The 17,306-nt window shown below is 38.1% G+C and overlaps 1 protein-coding gene across 2 annotated transcripts in view; it reads right to left on the reverse strand.

Moving 5' to 3' along the window:
- The window catches only part of arhgap32b (Rho GTPase activating protein 32b), a 113,520-nt gene extending 96,651 nt beyond the window's left edge, over window positions 1-16,869 (reverse strand). For both annotated transcript variants that reach the window (XM_040151501.1, XM_040151500.1), the window contains exon 1: window positions 16,403-16,869. The gene's annotated coding sequence lies outside the window, so the exon portion shown is untranslated. The remainder of the gene's footprint in view (window positions 1-16,402) is intronic.
- Between the last annotated feature and the right edge of the window lie 437 nt (window positions 16,870-17,306).

Below are 17,306 nucleotides of genomic sequence, written 5' to 3' on the forward strand. Positions count from 1 at the left end.
CATCCCAGACATTAGACAAGCCCCATAGAGGTCAGCCTTCTTTGAGGTCAAAATTGAACTGTGGGTATAACAGTTTAGGAGAGTGCAGTGAAAGCAACGTCTTCCTCCACATAATGCCTTGCTTGCCAAATCCCAATGATGCTACATCCTACTTGTAAACAGTTCCACGATTAATCAAACTTTTTCTCCACAGCATATGCAATACATCTTTTCAGTCATACATCTGCTTTGAGATTCTAAAAATGTCATTCTCCACAACACTTAGGAAGTTAAAATGTAAGTGAAATTAAAAAAAGGAATGTCATTTGCTCCCATTAAACTATGAGTTAAAAGGATATTATAAATATTCATTTTCAGAGTACTGGGTGTGTTTATTGTGTGAGACACATGCAAGATATTGTATTGCTATTGTCTGTAACAAGTCAGACATGACAGTTTCTCGGAAACAGGGCTATGAGAGGGTTTTTTAAGCAAAGTATATCCATCAATTTAATTACAACAACTTGTGTTTTTGACATAGATTAGGACAATAGTGGCATTTGAATGACTAGCCTGTTAAGAACATAGTTTCCTAAGCAGTAGATAAAAGAATAATTTTAAGTCAAACCAGCTGATCTTAAAAGCTTCAGGCTTACAAGAGGAGAAAGAGCTGAAAAGATGTTTCTAATCAACAATGGCAGGCAAGAGTTTTTAATCTCATTTGTAATATCTGGTTGAGGGAATTAAACAATACAGTGGATGTATGCTAAGGATAAAAGAAATAAATGAAACCTTGTTTTTATTTTCTACTTGGAAACTACCCAAGTTGAAAACTTGATCCCTTTTACAGTATTCCTTCATTAGGCAATAGGCCAAGCCATTTCCAAATCTTGTGAGTTTACTGTTTTTTAAACCTACAATATTTTGGAAAGTAATTTTTTTTCAGATGGAATATGTCAAATGGAAAACTTGATGAACACAATGACTGTTAATAACTAATTTAGTGCTGTTTTTTTCCAAAATAATTACTGTGTGAGGTCATCTTTCAAATTCTGTGCATAAGTAAAACCTATTTTTAATAAATGCCCTCTTTGAGGCATGAAGGACGAGCTCCATTAAAAGGTCTTTCTACGTTTTTGCTAGATGAATAATTTATCCAAGTGTTGTGCATGGCCACCCAAAGCTCCGAAAGAAAAAAAAAGATATAGAAACCTTACTTTGCAAACACACGGATACATGTGAGAAGCTAAAAATGGTAAATGGACTGCACTTACATGGCGCTTTTCTAGTCTTAGCGACCACTCTAAGCGCTTTACACTACATACCACATTCATCCATTCACACACACACACACACACACACACACACACACACACACACACACACACAAACACAAACACAAACACACAAACACACACACACACACACACACACACACACACACACACACACTGACAGCACAGCCATCTGGGGCAATTTGGGGTTCAGTATCTTGCCCAAGGACACCTGGACCTGCGAACTGGAGGAGCTGGAGATTGAATTAGCTCCACCTCCCTGAGCCCTGCCACTCGAAAAAGAGTTTAAATAATAAAATAAAGGCCTCCTCTTATTCAAAAGACCAACACACTAAAGTGTGAGACTACAGGAGTTATGACTTCCCATTTTAGGCAAGCAGCAATTTCAAATTAAAGACCAGTGTGAAATATGCTGGCAGAAAGACAGACTATAAAACTAGCCTTCTTCAATCAAAGAAAGGTAGAACCTAATGTGTAAAAACAGGCATTACAGTGCCCTACTAAAGTTACAGCGCAAATACCTGTGTAGTCTTTTCATCTGTTTGCGATGTCTTGGGAAACTTAAAACTGCAGTAACAGACTTTTTGGCTGCTTGGGGGAAAAACAGAAAAACAAACTGTAAACACAAACTGACATTGTTATCTTTTAAGTTAATATGGCAGGTATGTTAGCAAACAATTGCCTATTTAAACACCCAGCAGTTATGGAGCAACATTATCAATCATGCGTGGTCATGTTTGTGTCCATGTCTGTGTCCACCTTTGGTCTCCCTAAACTCCTGTGAGAAATTTATGGCTCTTTAGCTGCTATATGCTTCGTACTGCCCGCCAGCTAATCTCTAACTGTGTCTGTCTGCAGTTTGGTGCAGGGAGGGTACTGTACAGTGGGGTTTTAGAGCTTTTTCGCTTTGGATGCTTAAGGCATCCAAAAATAATGCTGATGGGAGAATGAACCACAACAGAATAGTTGTTGCTGTAAAAACAAAATAACAAAAACAAAGCCAAGAAGCTCTGTAGAAGAACGTTTTACATTTTTGTTGTATAAATTTATTAAGTTTATTGTAGTAAGGTCTCATATTGTACCTACAAAATATGAACAGGCTGAATAATTTGGATTTGTCATAATCTGCGGGTTAGTTTTTGTCTATCTATGTTGTGAGGAGCCTCAGCTGAAGGTTTAATGTTGATATAATATTGGGGTTGCCAGCTAATGGAAAGGGAACATTTTACTCCTAATTCTGACAAAATCTATTTCAGCTACTATGTTATAGACTCGCACATATCATAAATAAGTTGCCAATATCAATACCGTTAAGAAAAACATTTTGAAATGAGTCACAGGGTCACAATTTCAGTTCATCTCCACGGAAACACATGAGGTCCTCACGATCCAGCAGCCTCACAGACTTGACGTGATAATGGTGAAGACGTCACTGTACATACAACAAAAGTCCAAGCCGGCTCAGTATGCACGTCCAGAAGTTGGACATCTGGATGTAGCCAAACCCCTCACCTTAAGATTTTTAATTCACGCATCTTTTTAAAAAAAACAACTCTCCCTCCCAAGTTGAGATAACCCTAATGACATCATCAAGGTTATTTTTTCTAAATTTAGATAAATAAAGTCACAGAGGCATTATACATCTATATTCCAGGTTGAGTAGTACCTTCTTGTGACAAGTAAAGCTGAACTTCATGTGTCAGATCAGTGGAGTGTCCATTTAAATTACCTTTCCACATTTAATATTTATGAGTATTACCTACTGACACATCTTATTACTGGTGCTTATGGTGATGTAAGAACTGGTGATTAGTCTACTTAATCAATGTACACATGGTAATACACACTGGATAAGAATATAAGCCAGCCGCCAAAAATACAGAGGAACCCAGTAGTGTTGTTCCGAAAGTTTCTTGCTGCTGCTTTGCTCATATCCTAACCAAACCAGCATGATATTGACCATACTGACAGGCAATGACCCTAATTCCTTCAGTAGTGCATATTCATGAAGTAATTTGGAGCTTTAGAGGAATTAGGCCATGACCAGGCCGTCTGCTCAGCATCTCTGAGTGACATTAGCACCTTTTGTTGTTCCCTTATCAGTGCAGCTGAAGACAAGCACCACATCCTGCATTATGGTGTAAAAAATGCTTCCAAATGCAAAGGAAACGTTAATGTAGATAACGTTAGACAGTAACTGGAATGCCTGCTTGTAATCTCATGGTTTACACAAATTATTTCTCAGCTGTTAATTCATCTGGTAAGTGAAACATAGTCCCAAATAATTGTAAAAAGGCAATCCGGGATTTGTCATTAGGCCAGGATCCCATATTGATGTCCACATGTCCACCCCATCCCAGCACACTGTAGTCAGCCAGGCGGCAGGTAGCTGTCCAAGGACCAACTCAAGACCAAATAAATAAATAAATAAATAAATAAAAAATAAAAAATAAAAATCGATGTGTGACAGAGCTTTTACAATTCTTCTTCAACACTGTGTTTTTATCTGCCTTCTTATGCTTGTCATCTGATGCCTTCTCTAAAGTCTCCTGTCTTCAGCCTCTGGAGACTGGTTGTCAGAAGAACGACCTTGTTAATTCAATTCACCTTCGTAAGATGAATAAAAAGTCTGTCTGCCAAGAGACAGTGTTGGGTATCAGAGCCAGGCGATTTATAGACACCTTAACAGCTCTATACTTCTGGGTTGGAGTGTGAAGCATCAGCTGGGTTTTTTTGTGTGTCATTCAGTCATTAAAATGCCCTAAAGCAAATCTTTTCTTAACACTGAAACTATGATGTCATTTTTGAAATCACCCTATGCATTGTGAAAGGTTTGGTAGTACAGCTGATCCCAAGAATCAACACCTTAGTCTGCAGCTCTATGAGGCTTTCAGCCAGTTTCATTTAATCCTTTTGGTTTTGTTTTGTAAAATTGTGGGGGGGGACCAAAAACATTCCCTGTGGTTGTCCAGAAATTTCCTTAAGGCCAATAACAAGGCCTTTAGCTTAGTCCAGCTGTATTGTTGTATTTTTATTCACAAAACAGATCATCTGTTATGGTTCTGGTGAAGTTAGTCATATTAGGTGAGAGTTAATCTCTTTTTTTTTTTTTTTTTTTTAAAGATTCTAGGGTTACCATCTCGCTTAAGTTGACTGGACAAAGGTGCATTTCACAACAAAAAGGCACTGCTTACTAATGCTGCCATGCTGAAGCATTTGTCAGTGTCATGCACTAAAATCTTTGACAAACTGGGATATTAGAAAATAGTACACAGTAACCGCCAACAACACAATACCTTTGGATCATCCAGTCGTTTCTATGTCATTGACTGACTGGCATGTCTCTCAATCATGGTGAACACAAATTCTCCTATTCTCATTCACAGATGTTAGGGTTTTCTCTAGTTTTTTAATGAATGATAATGCTCCAAAAGATTTTGGGCCATTATTATTTCACTATTTACAAAAAAAACACACAGCTTGTTTTTTGCAGTACACTCAGACATTAGCAAGAAGAAGAGTGAAAAAAATACGGTCACTGATGAAATAATCCTCAGGGGTGCAAAGTCATCAGTGGTGAAAAAGGTGACAAAGATGTAAGAGGTAGGTACAGGTACAGCTATTGCAATTGCTGTTTGGTCAATTAAAAGACAGGGCTTAGATATGACATTTATTAACTGATTTCACAATAGGGATGTTCCGATGGACTAGATTTCGTGCTGATTAAACGGAAATTTAAATGTAGACCAGTGTGTGAAAGAGAAAGAGAGATCGAGAGAGAGAGAGTGTGCAGGGCCATGAGGGGCTGAGCAGATCTATGCGATGCGTGCAGCTCTACAATAAAGCAACAGTGCAAAACACTATGTTACAGATCTTTTATGTTGTTAAGAGAAGTGTAGAAATATTTTCAGTGTATTATGAAACTGTGGTGGGACAAATTAGACTGGCAGGCTGCCATGGTCTAGGTAGTTAATGGGAAACACTGCATGTTAAATTGATTTGCCGACTGTGGCTAACAATTAGCAGTGCTAGTGCCAGCGGCCTTTGTTCCTTGCAGGTTAAGTCCACATGCCTGTGCTGAATGTGGTTACGCATTGCTCCGGTCAAGTGGTTATATGCCAGTTTATTCTGCCACAGCCCACATACCACCTTATTTTTCATTTTCTAGATCAAAATACTGCTAAAACGGGGTGGTTTTACGAGATGTCATCTGTCCCACTTTCCGTCTTGCTCGTTTACAACATCCGGGCATTAGCATGGGGAGAGGTGGGCTGCTAGTGGTGGACGGCTGGGTTACAGCTTAGATGCAACAGTTAACCGGCATTGTACACTAATAAAATATTAATAATTCGTTTAACCGACTAGTATCTCTGGTACCGAATAGGGAGGGTAGCAACGTTTAATTGTTTAGTCGACTAATTACACACATCCCTATTTCACAACCACTACAACTAAAAGAAAAACTGTCTCAAGGTGATTTCTATGAAGCTTCTGTTGTTTTCATTGAGCTTGACATTTTCCCTTCTCAAGCGACATATTTGGGCTACTGTAACAAGCTCTCCATTTAACTACATCGCATTGGCGTTGTTAACAACAACTCACAAACCATGGTTTTCATTTCATTCCTCGTGATTGTGTGCTTGCAGACCCGGAACTCATCGGCTCCTACACAAATAACACAAATGACCTATTTTGGATTCAAAACAGCGATTTTCGCCAAAAGGTGACAAATTTGCACCCCTGAATCCTATATATTTTCATGACTGATCGCAGTGTGGCATACAAAATAACACTGGTAAAACAAGGCTTATAGGGAATGGATTTGAACTGTGATCTTCTTATCCCCCCATAGCCATTCCGCAATGTGAAAGCGTTTGGCTTCTTACCAAAAATTTCTGTTCAGTCCAATGTCTGTAGGCAGGTCACTTTCTGTAGCCACTAGTCAGATGACTTAGTTACTGTAGTGAGTCGATTTCCTCTCTCACTCTAGTTCCTCTCTCTGAATCATTTTCTTTGACAATTCGCATTTTTCAGTGTGTGAGCTCATCATCTTTGACATCTGAAATCTAAACCTTTTTGAAAGATTTTCTCCGTGGTTCATTTCTGTAAACACCGTGGGAGACACTAAGAACTCGTTTTCACTCATCATGAATTTATTTCTTCTGTGGCAGCAGAACATGTTACAACAGTCTTCAGAAAGTCCTGCAGGTTAAACTGGGCCAACAAAACACTTTCAGAGTTGACTAACTCTGGAAGACTGACTATAAACGGACTGAAAACAATCACTAAATTAGCAACATTAAGGCTTCAAACAAAACATAATGCAACACTCTGTAAAATACCATAGTTACAATTGTAATCTCTATTAAAAAAAGAATATCTGTTGTTATGAACATATCATTGTCTAGTCCTGAAATATAAGTTGATACCTACTTACTTTTTTGAACATAATTTCCAGAAAAAAAAGAAATCATCTTATATTATTGCCGCCAATGTATTTTTTTTTTTTTTGGTGGTAGAGAACTCTCAGCATAGTTTTTCCATCATTTTCAGCTAGGTTGCTGTGCTGGCTAAGTCTTTGGGATGAAAAAAAAAGGAACCCTGACTGAACTGTGGACTGTTGCACTATTGCAATCTCCAAACTAAAAAATAAAAAACATTTTTTTTTGAAAAAAAAAAAAAACAGTATAGTTACAGACTTTTTTTCTGTCAAGATTTTTCAATCGTTTTTAGTAGAGCACAACAACTTATCAGAAAATCAAGCATAAGGAAATATCTATTCAGACATCTTAAATTTATCTTCACTAATTTTAATCCTGTTCAGACATTATTCTTTTTTTAAATATTATTTTATTTGAAAAAATAATCATTGTTAATAATGAAAAAAAAACAATAAAGTTATTGATAAAGTACCAGATAGTTAAAGACTATCAATAAGAGTAGTGGAACTGATAAAATCCTAACCACACCTGTCCCTGACACTCTTATTAGCAAAACTCAGTGTACACGACATTCAGGTAGCTGCTTCTCATTATTAGCCGGTGCTGATTGTTAAAATAAAATGGCAGGTCTTATCAGTTGTTGCTAACAAATGCTAATTCCGTTCATAGTGGATTCAGATTGGATAAAATGCTATCACATCCCAAACCTTTTTTCAGAATCCTAAAATGAATCAGTAGACTCGGTGCTGTTTCAAAAGGGATGCATTTGTGAAGCACAATGCATCCCGGTCCCTAGTACATCTGATGTTTCAAAATTCCTTAGTAATCTACTAGTTAAGTCTGTGTTCCCCTGTATCTTATGCCTACTGTAAGCACACTGTTCAAGACTGTAAACTACAAGCATACTACTTAGTATTGGTAGTACTCTCTGCCCCCGACTTTCAAGCCCTCCATGTCAAATGATAACTCCTAGCTTTCCACACTGCTGACAGTTGATTTTGGTCTTTATATGTTGTGTGGAATTGGGTGTGTTGGGCTGGGGGGGAGGGGCGTGTCATCAGATCTAAGAATAATTATTCAAAACAAAGAGGGAGCAGAGGATAAAAAACACTGTTTCATATACGAACACTAGATGTTTCACTATAGTACACTGAGTAGGAATAAGTGGAGAGCTTCAGCTTCTAAAAATAAGATATTGACAGGCGTCTTGTTACAACACGATAGGTGAATTTGACCTTAATGGACCCAGACAACATGACACCCATCAACCTAATTAGTGGAATGAGGAAGGAAGAAGGGGGAGTCGGGAGGTGTTAAAAGTGGGTGTCCAACTAATGCTCTCGAGGAACACACAATTGTGACCCACAAGACAACTTTGCTTTGGGGGAGGTTTTGCCTCACTGGGCCTTTGGTGTCTGACGCCCCCGGCCTTTAGAGCATCGTGGAGCTCAGGAGCTTGTCCCGAAAAAAATAAATAAATCCGCTACAGCATGAACAACACAAGAAGAGCTCAATACAGACACACGGATAGATGACATGACAAGGACACGGTGAAAAAGGTAATGAGATTGAAAACTGTCTACTAAATTGCCATAATGGACTTGGTCTACATCTCATTCTTCCAAAATAATAAATGAATCCCCTTTAAGTTTAATGGTAAAAGCCCGTAATATAAAAGAAAAATAGTTAAAAAATGAATAAAAATAAAAATAATTTCAAAAAAAGAGCTTGTCAACTCAAATTCAGGACAAGTCTCTCTCAGTCTTAACAACTGACCATGCTACCTTGTAAAAGTATATACCAAACACACAGGGCTTGAAGTTTAACTCAGAGGCTATTTTGCTTACCGATTTCTTAGTCACTCTGAAAATCTCCAGAATAGGTGTGCTCATTTAAGTCGTTGAGTCATGCTCTCACATTACATATTTTGTTTGAGAAGGAAAGAAAATATGCTTTAACCCACTGTGATGGCTATGTATAAAAAATAAAAAAGTTATTTGCTTGTGTAAGGTTTATCCAGGAGAACACAACATAGACAACTAAATGGGAGCATTTATTGAACAATGGGGCAGAGTAGGTTAATAGACAGCTTTTAGGTCTTCAAATCACATTAGTAAGTCACTTTTCACACTGACTGATGCTGGAAACGACCACTGTATAGAATATATTTGCAGCAGGGAAATGTCAGTTTTTCACTGTGTACAGCTTCTAGTAGCTTGGCAAAGATTTCTGGATTACACGACAGGCATAGCTAATACCTTAAGTATTATAAACAATGGAGCTACCTACAAACATATGAGGAATATGTCATGTCATGATTGAAATACTGGCATGACTTTAAAAATGCATTTTTGACCACATCTGTATTATATTTCTAGCCTTCCTGCCTTAATCAGATAGCTCTAGGTAGAGAAAGACACTGGACAGAGAAGGGAGGGTTGACATGTGACAAAGATCACTGGCTGGCCCTGAACCCAGGAAATCACAGCAGCTAAGACACATTTTAACAAGTGTAATAATAACTGACAGTTGTGGTATCACCACATGAACTCATAAGCAGAAACTCTAAAAGATGCTGAAGAGACAAAAACACTTCGCCAAATACAATACAATGATAATTATGGCAGATTTACCTTCAAAGTTCTCAGTAATTTTTGGAAAAAACAGGTTCTTGATTTTATATAGAAGTAAACAAAACCAGTCATGTCATTTCTAGTGTATCATTTGTTTTGTCTTATGAAACCCTAACTCCCTTAGGTGGTTAAAAATAGCTGTTTTAATCTGACTAATTTTAAAACAACATCCCTTAAATATGCACATAATTGTTTCATACATGATATTATGCCAAGAGACTGAGGTGAAATCTAAATGTCCAATGCATGTTAACAAGTTAACATCTTCTCCAGCTTATTACAGAAGGTGTGAAGAAGCACTGGTTTTGATTTGCAGGATGGAGCTAGTGAGGCCTATGTTATAGTTCATGAAATAAAAATTAAATTCAAATATTCTTTGTTCTAACATAACCATGTTTGAATGCTTACTAAAGAAAAATATACACAAAGAAGCAACAAGAAAGGATACATTTTTTTGTAACTGTTTATTTTTTCACTGTCCAAACTCTGATATGGAATCATCCACAATGGATATTCCAGTCCTGAACGGGGCTTTTTGTAATGTAACCTGTAACCCAGTACCACTTTACTTTAATTCCCCCTATTTATCATATATAACAACTTTATAAAAATTTAATTAATGTTTTTTTTTTAAACACACTGTAATCTTTTTGGAGGCAGATATAAAGGGCATTTTAAGTGTTAATTAATGTAGAGCATTTGTCAACTTGCTTTAGCATTTTTTTGGTTTTGAAATTAAATGAAATTCGAAAAGGAAAGATGCTGTAAATTCTTCATAAAGAGAGGGTTTCTCTTACTACAGCCCCATGTACAGTGCTTCAACCTGTAGGGAAAACCAAAGCTTGGCACGTCTGCTGTGTCTGGTTACAGCTGCTAAGCTGTTTTGGGGTGAGGGTTTAGACAGTCAATTAGAAACATTTCTGAATGTGCACTTAAAAGGTAATAGAGTAATTCTTCATAATAAGTTTGACCACAAAGAAGAGTCACGTTTTGATTTGTCAGTATGCGAAATTAGGGGTCATGACACATTTTGATGTTGATAAAAATTACCTGAAATTATTGTACACACTTTTTTTTTTTTTTTTTTTTTTTTTAAAGGGAGTGCTTTTAACAAGTGTGCTTCCTTATTATTCTTGCTGTTGTGTCCCTTGAATATTTGCTTGAAATCATCATCTGTTACAGGAACTGTTTTTGCTGGGTGTGCTTTTTAGTGTTAAAAGTGAAAAAAAGTGTCAAACAGGCTTTTATCAACTCAGCTGCTTCCTCTTAAGAATCACTGCCAAATACATTTTCTTTCGACTCAGACAAAACTCATTACATAATGAATGTGCTATATCTTAAGTATTTCACTTCATCATATTTTTTTATGTCCTTTTACTGCCTTTTACTTTTTATTCACATATTTGAGAAGTTCTTTTCCTTTGGCTCCGTTCTGTGCTGCGATGACCCAATTTCCCCCTGAGGATCAATCCAATTTCTGTTTATGTATCCTGCTCACCAAAAAAAATGGGGGTAAGGCCGTGTTTAGACAGACTTTCCCTCTGCGTGAAATAACACAGTCCTTCACAGACAGACAGAATGGGGAAAGTGCGCTGACGCAGCAGTGGCGGCATCAAGTGGGGGTCGTCCAAAACGATGCATCGTCATGCGGCAAAAAAGTTGACTTGTTCAACTTTTTCTGCAATGCAACATGACATCATCCAGCAATGCACTGCTTTGGCCAGTAACATAAATACAAGCCCACATTCTTGGTGGATTACTCTGTAACGTGAACACTGTATTTCTGCTGTTTACTTTGAGATTGTCATGATGAAAGACAAAACTGTTGCCGCTATGACGATTTTCCAGAGTTGCCTGATAAGCTTTTAAACACATAAACCTGTTCCTGCAATTGGACTTCCTGGATCATATTTTATTGTCTCAACAGTACATGAAACAACATGCCCCCACCAACGCATCCCCCTCGCCTTGTTTTAACGGAGGGCAAATGTCTGTGTGAATACAGACCAAAACTGGAAACTGAGGCAAAACACATCTGCGGCACCACAGTTTCATCATCACCATACTCCTGACAACTTCAGGAAAAGGCTGTAAAAATCTTGACAGAAACACAGAAGACAAATCTCTGAGCTAAGGTACCCGTAGGTCTGGGAGCTGCTAATGCTTACTGGATGCTTTCAGCACCTTGTCACAACAATCTGTTGAATTTCCACACTTTTGGTAAGACAGCAAGCTAAACTCTCAGCTACATGGCCTCTCTAAATCCTTCCAAGTAGTTTCAAACAACTTGCTGCCAAAAAAGTCCTGAATGAGAACTCCATTTTGTCAATGTGATCTCATTATCCTCCGCTGGGCCATTATGGGAATACCCCAGCAACTTACTAATCAGCGGCTATGTCAATGCCAGAATTGTTTATGGGGGAATGGAATCTCCTTTGGGAATGTCACGACATCCTCAGAGGCCTGCGACTATGCACCGAGCTTGCAGCAAGATGCTTTTTCACATTAAGAATGGGGAGTGTGCGGCTCTGTGAATGTGTGGTACAAGGCCTGAGGATAGCAGCGTATGCATTATGCATAATTAATGATCATGCAGAAAGGAATCACAATAGATGCTCAGCCCTGCACAATGCGTCAGTATCTAAGTCTGGGGTCAGAGGTCATGTCTGGCTTTGTGCGTGGCCGCTGAGGACGGAGACAAACAAGGAGACCTTTGAGAGTGCAGGAGGTTTCATGTACATAACAAGACAACAAAAGAAAGCAGTTGGTTGCATAACAAGTGAAAGAGGTCAGTCAGTGTGCACACCGTTTGGAATTTTATTTGATTTAAATGCACACTTCTGAATTAATTATTGTATCTCAAACTAGATAGTCCTGTTTATAAGAGGTGTTTTCATAGACTTGTGATTCTTTTAGTATATGGTTTAATATTTATTAGGGTGAACCTAATACGCCTTTATCATTGCCTTTCTAACGTAAATTACTATATTATTATTATTATTATTATTACACAAAGCTTTTGATGTGGCAAGATCTGAAAAAATACCAAACCAAAGATTTAACATTATTTATTTAAAAAGGTGTTTTGAGGCCATTCATAAGTATTGTGACTGCATGTTAATAGAAAATATATTATGTTATGTTCAAGGAAATCCGATTAATAGATAATGTAAAGACTTGTTATTACATTTCATCCCCAGGTGAACGGGAATGCCTGTACCAACTTTCACTGTAATCCATCCAATGTCAAGAAATATCACTAAAAACCATAAACGTCAACCTGGTGATGGCACTAGATGAAAAATCAGAGGATCCCCAAAGTCAGAAATATTCATTCTCTGGATATCATGACTGTCTGTGCAAAATTTAAAGGCATTTGTTGAGATATTTCACTCTGCACCAAAGTGGTGGCTTAGCCTTCCCTAGGGTCAATAGCATGGCTACAAAACTACTGTAGGACAATTTGAATGTGTTATACACAGTTGTTATTACTATCCTACCAAGGTAATACGAAGTGACCTTAGGCAAGTTCAGACCACTTTATGCAGTCACTTATGCACCTACTTATGCAGGCTGCTTCTCTTCTGCTCTGTGTCTTTTTCACTGGAACCCGAATTGTACTTTCTCTGCCTCTTCCTTTATCATGTATTAACTTTACTTGTCCACTAGTACAGAACCTTAGCGCAAACTCTAGTGCAACAGTTTAACTTGACAAATATGCTGCAGTCTCCAAGATTTATATCAGTCATGAGCAACTACAAATACTTGTACCCTCTGTCTGTTAAGACATGGCTAATACTGAAGTTACCACAGAGTGTGTTGTTTTTCAGCTGGCTGTCCAAACTTTTAACAGCAGCATCAGTTTTGCTCATTTGCTTCCATCTAGCACCTTACCTTGGTAATGTTTACAGTTTTGTTTGGGAAATTATTTTAATCTCACATGTTGGCCACAGTGGCGACAAATAAAACTACTTTTTATATATTCTGAAATTTCAATATTTTACAAAGGACTAATGTGCCCCCTCCTCATCTTATAAAGACCTGGTTAAGAGCAAAGGAAAATGGAACTCAACAACAAAAACTGATCAGAAAACAACAAACTGTCGTATTTATTATGAAATTAGATAGCAAGGTGAAGAGTATTTTAATGCCAGATAAACCTGCATTTATACTCACGCCTGTGTTCACTAAGAAGGCTGTCACATTAAGAGATTATCATTAAATCAAGTGTTGAGATGAAGCCAAACAGCTCCTTCTCATTGCTTCTATGTTCAAATACAAACTATCCCATAAAACGGGTTGCAGTCATTTAATATGATAAATGTTAAATACACAGAAAGTAAAGGAGCTCGTTTGTCGGCACTAATCATTTGGTACACACTGTCCTCTATGAGTTGGAGGACATGGCAGCTTGAAAGTTGAGTCATATTTTTAAAAGCAGGTTAAATATAAATGCTACTGTGGTATACATCAGGTTAAAAAAGGCAGTTTATTCAGACAAAATAATCCACTGTGTCATTTGATGAGTTATGCATAATAGCATTTTATCCACTGAGCTGTACAATTTCTCTTCAGCTAGAAGAACAGTGAAAATTAATCATCTGGCTTTAATGCCCTGTCAGCCAAGAACGCAACACTTATCACAATTTCTCTTACAGCATCATTGTACAGGAATCATGGTCTAAATCGCCAAGTAAAAGCCATTATTCTGAAACTGCAACAAAAGAAGTACTCATTGAAGTCTCTGACCCCAAATTACCTCTATTGCTGATGTCTACAAAACTCAATGCAAAAGGAATGACGTATCTCTGGCATGTAAACTGATTGAAATGTCTAGTCTAGCTATATGACCAACCCAATGACACATAGCCTGAACTTTATTTGGTCAACACAGTGTGGTGTAATATTCAGAATGATCGATGTCCCATTTGGTCAAAGGTCTCCACACTGTAATATCAGATCATGAAAAACGTTGCACCTACCGTTCCCCCTGCTAAAGAACAGGTTAGTCCACTGTACACTGCTCTATCTGACCACTCAATATGTAAATTACTCCTTCAGAAAAAAAGAAATTCACAGCAGTATTTTGCACTGTGACTGTATATTTTCGACAAAATGACAGATCTTGTAAACGAGTGTATAGTGATGAAGCCTTTTTTCTAAAACGGTTATCATCAAAAATATTTGTTGTTAAAATGAAAGTGGGTACAGGGTTATTTCCTTGTATAAGAAACAAACTAGATATAACAAACTAGAGAGGAGGGTTGGCTCAAAGTAACATCAAGCATCGAAATGCTAGGAATGCTAGCATAGTTGTACAAATGCAGATAAGATGTTAGCATTTGTTTTTTCAAATACACACAACAACAACAACAAAAAAAAGCCAACTGGCACAGGTATGTTTCCTCCTTCTGCACTGAAAACCAGAACCTTGACCCTGTCAGCAAAATACAAAACGAACCATGACTTGTTAACTGTTGTTAACTGTAATAGGCTTCAGAGGCATGTTGCTGAACAATTAAGACATGCTGACCAGGAAGAGGGATGATGGTTGTACAAAGGAGATAACCGGAACACACTTAGTCCTCCAGGGAAAACCATTTTCAGAGTGCCCTTGAGCAGGGCATTAACTACCCAAATGTTTCACTGGAGATGCTCAACAGAGTAGCAGTTTTGTAGCTGTGGTGAGCAACTTGGATATGAATGATGTGCATATGCATATTCCTCCCGATTTGTAGCTTTTTTGCCTAGTTAAAAAGGATTAAAGGCTTCCATGCATATCTGAATAAATCATAATCTAATACAGAGAATGAAGAATCAGACGACCACTGGAACTGTGGATCAAATAAATGTAAGGGAGTGGGTAGATTTTAGACAGTTTGTCGTGGATCACACCTAGTTTAGGATTCAACATTTCAAATAAAATCATTTTAAAAAGAGAATGTCATAGAAGCAGTGGAGCCCAGTCTCTCCACTGAAACAGTTGCACACGTTTCAGTGAAGTTGCTAATGTTAGGAGACCTTTGAAAAAGGTAATACCACATTCAGTAAAAGAATTGTTTGCAGCTAGATTGAAACAGACCTAGGTAGTCTTCGTCATAACAGCTTTTAGACGCTCACATATGCACTTTTCATGTGTGGAGAATACCATAAACCCGACTCCATTAAAAATATAGCAGTTTCATGTTTTCTTCATTTGATGGCTTACGTAAATAGCTAGAAAGACATCAATAATAACCTTTCACAGCTCAATACAGTTTTCAAGTGAATGCGGCATCATTTGATTCACCACGGAGCATATTAATTGAATATTTTTATTAAACTTCCAATACTAGTCAGAATAGTTCACTAGGGCCGTTATCATGTTTGGTAATAGTTGGTTGTAAACCCAAACAAGAAAAAATATTCAATATTATTGACAGACTGTTGTTATAAACTGATAAGCCATAACATTAAAACTGGTAACTGGCAACTTTAATGTTGTGGCTGAATAATTATATATATGCATACACACACACACACACACACACACACACACACACACACATACATACATATACACGTACGTACGTACACACACACACACACACACACACACACACACACACACACACACACACTAAATATATACACATTACATATTCATACATAATGTTGTGGCTGAATGGTTGTGCCTGATCGGTTTATATATATTGTAAGAGGAGCGCTGGACTCAAAGCAGGGTTATATTGCCCAATTTTTAAATGGGATTCTGCATAGAACTCCCTCACTATGGGAGGATTAGCCAACTCCATGCAAGACATGACTAGCTGGGGAGACGTAGTCTCACTTTACCCAATACCCCGTTCACACACCACCACCACCACCACCAGGCTTCTCTCTGACACACACAAGCGCGCGCGCGCGCGCCGTCTAACATCAGACAATTAACACTGTCTGGCCAATAAACACCAACTACAGCTTTACATAATGTTATCTAGCAAAGTCATGGAAAGGAAGCAAAGGACACATCACGAGCACGAAACATGAATGTGTCAAGTTAAAGTAAAAGTACCTGTATTTTTGTGGTCGAGGCTGTGGTCGTTGACCACCGTTGGTTGCTGAGATGAGCTTAGCTTTCGCTGTCTCCGTCTGGCGCTTCACCGCTGTTAAATTCTCTCCTCATCACAGCTTAACCCAGCGGACTCCAACACGTCAGGCAGGAAGTATTTGAGAATATTTTTCAATTTCTCTCCAAACCGAAGGAAAACGCGCTAGTGGTTGAGTTCACAGTTAGGTTAACCCTAAACAAAAAAGGCTCCCCTGGGACAACAATGCTCACGGGCAGCGTTCAGTCAGTTGCTGTTGCCGTTCTAAGGAAAAATAAAGACTACCATCTTCTCACGAGATTCTCTCTCTTTCGAAACAGGAGTCGGACTAAATCCGTCTTTCGCTGGAGTCACAAGACGCTATTTCCAGGTTAAAACTTGTAAAGAGGATCCTCTGTGTGTTACTCAATGGAGAGCACACCTCGGACTGGATACTGACTGGAGCAGAGGAGCAGCGCTATCTCTGTGCCGCCTTCACGTGCTGTCGGAAATGCTGGAAACGGCCGAGTCAACGACTTAGAAAATAGGGGGAAATGCCATTTGCGATCATATTGGAGTTGCCACTACGTGGAGGTGCCTGTCTGGCTGTGAATTAGAAAATTTGAGACTTTTAACGTCGCATAAGGACTTAGTTTGACATTTCTTATATAGCACAGCTGAGGAGCATTTTTCTCCCGTTCATGCTTCTGCAACATTCAAGATCTTACAATAATTACATTTGTAAAACAAACCAAGTCACATTATAAGGTTTGTGAGTTAGGGTCGGTTTTGATGTTGCTAACTAAAGCCCAGATAAACTAATGCCTTTGTACTTTGAAATATCCAAGCAGCTTTGGCTGGTTCCACCTTACCAGTCTAACCCAAGCTAAT

Source organism: Xiphias gladius, chromosome 17 (genome assembly GCF_016859285.1).
Source record: "Xiphias gladius isolate SHS-SW01 ecotype Sanya breed wild chromosome 17, ASM1685928v1, whole genome shotgun sequence".
Taxonomy (NCBI): domain Eukaryota; kingdom Metazoa; phylum Chordata; class Actinopteri; order Istiophoriformes; family Xiphiidae; genus Xiphias; species Xiphias gladius.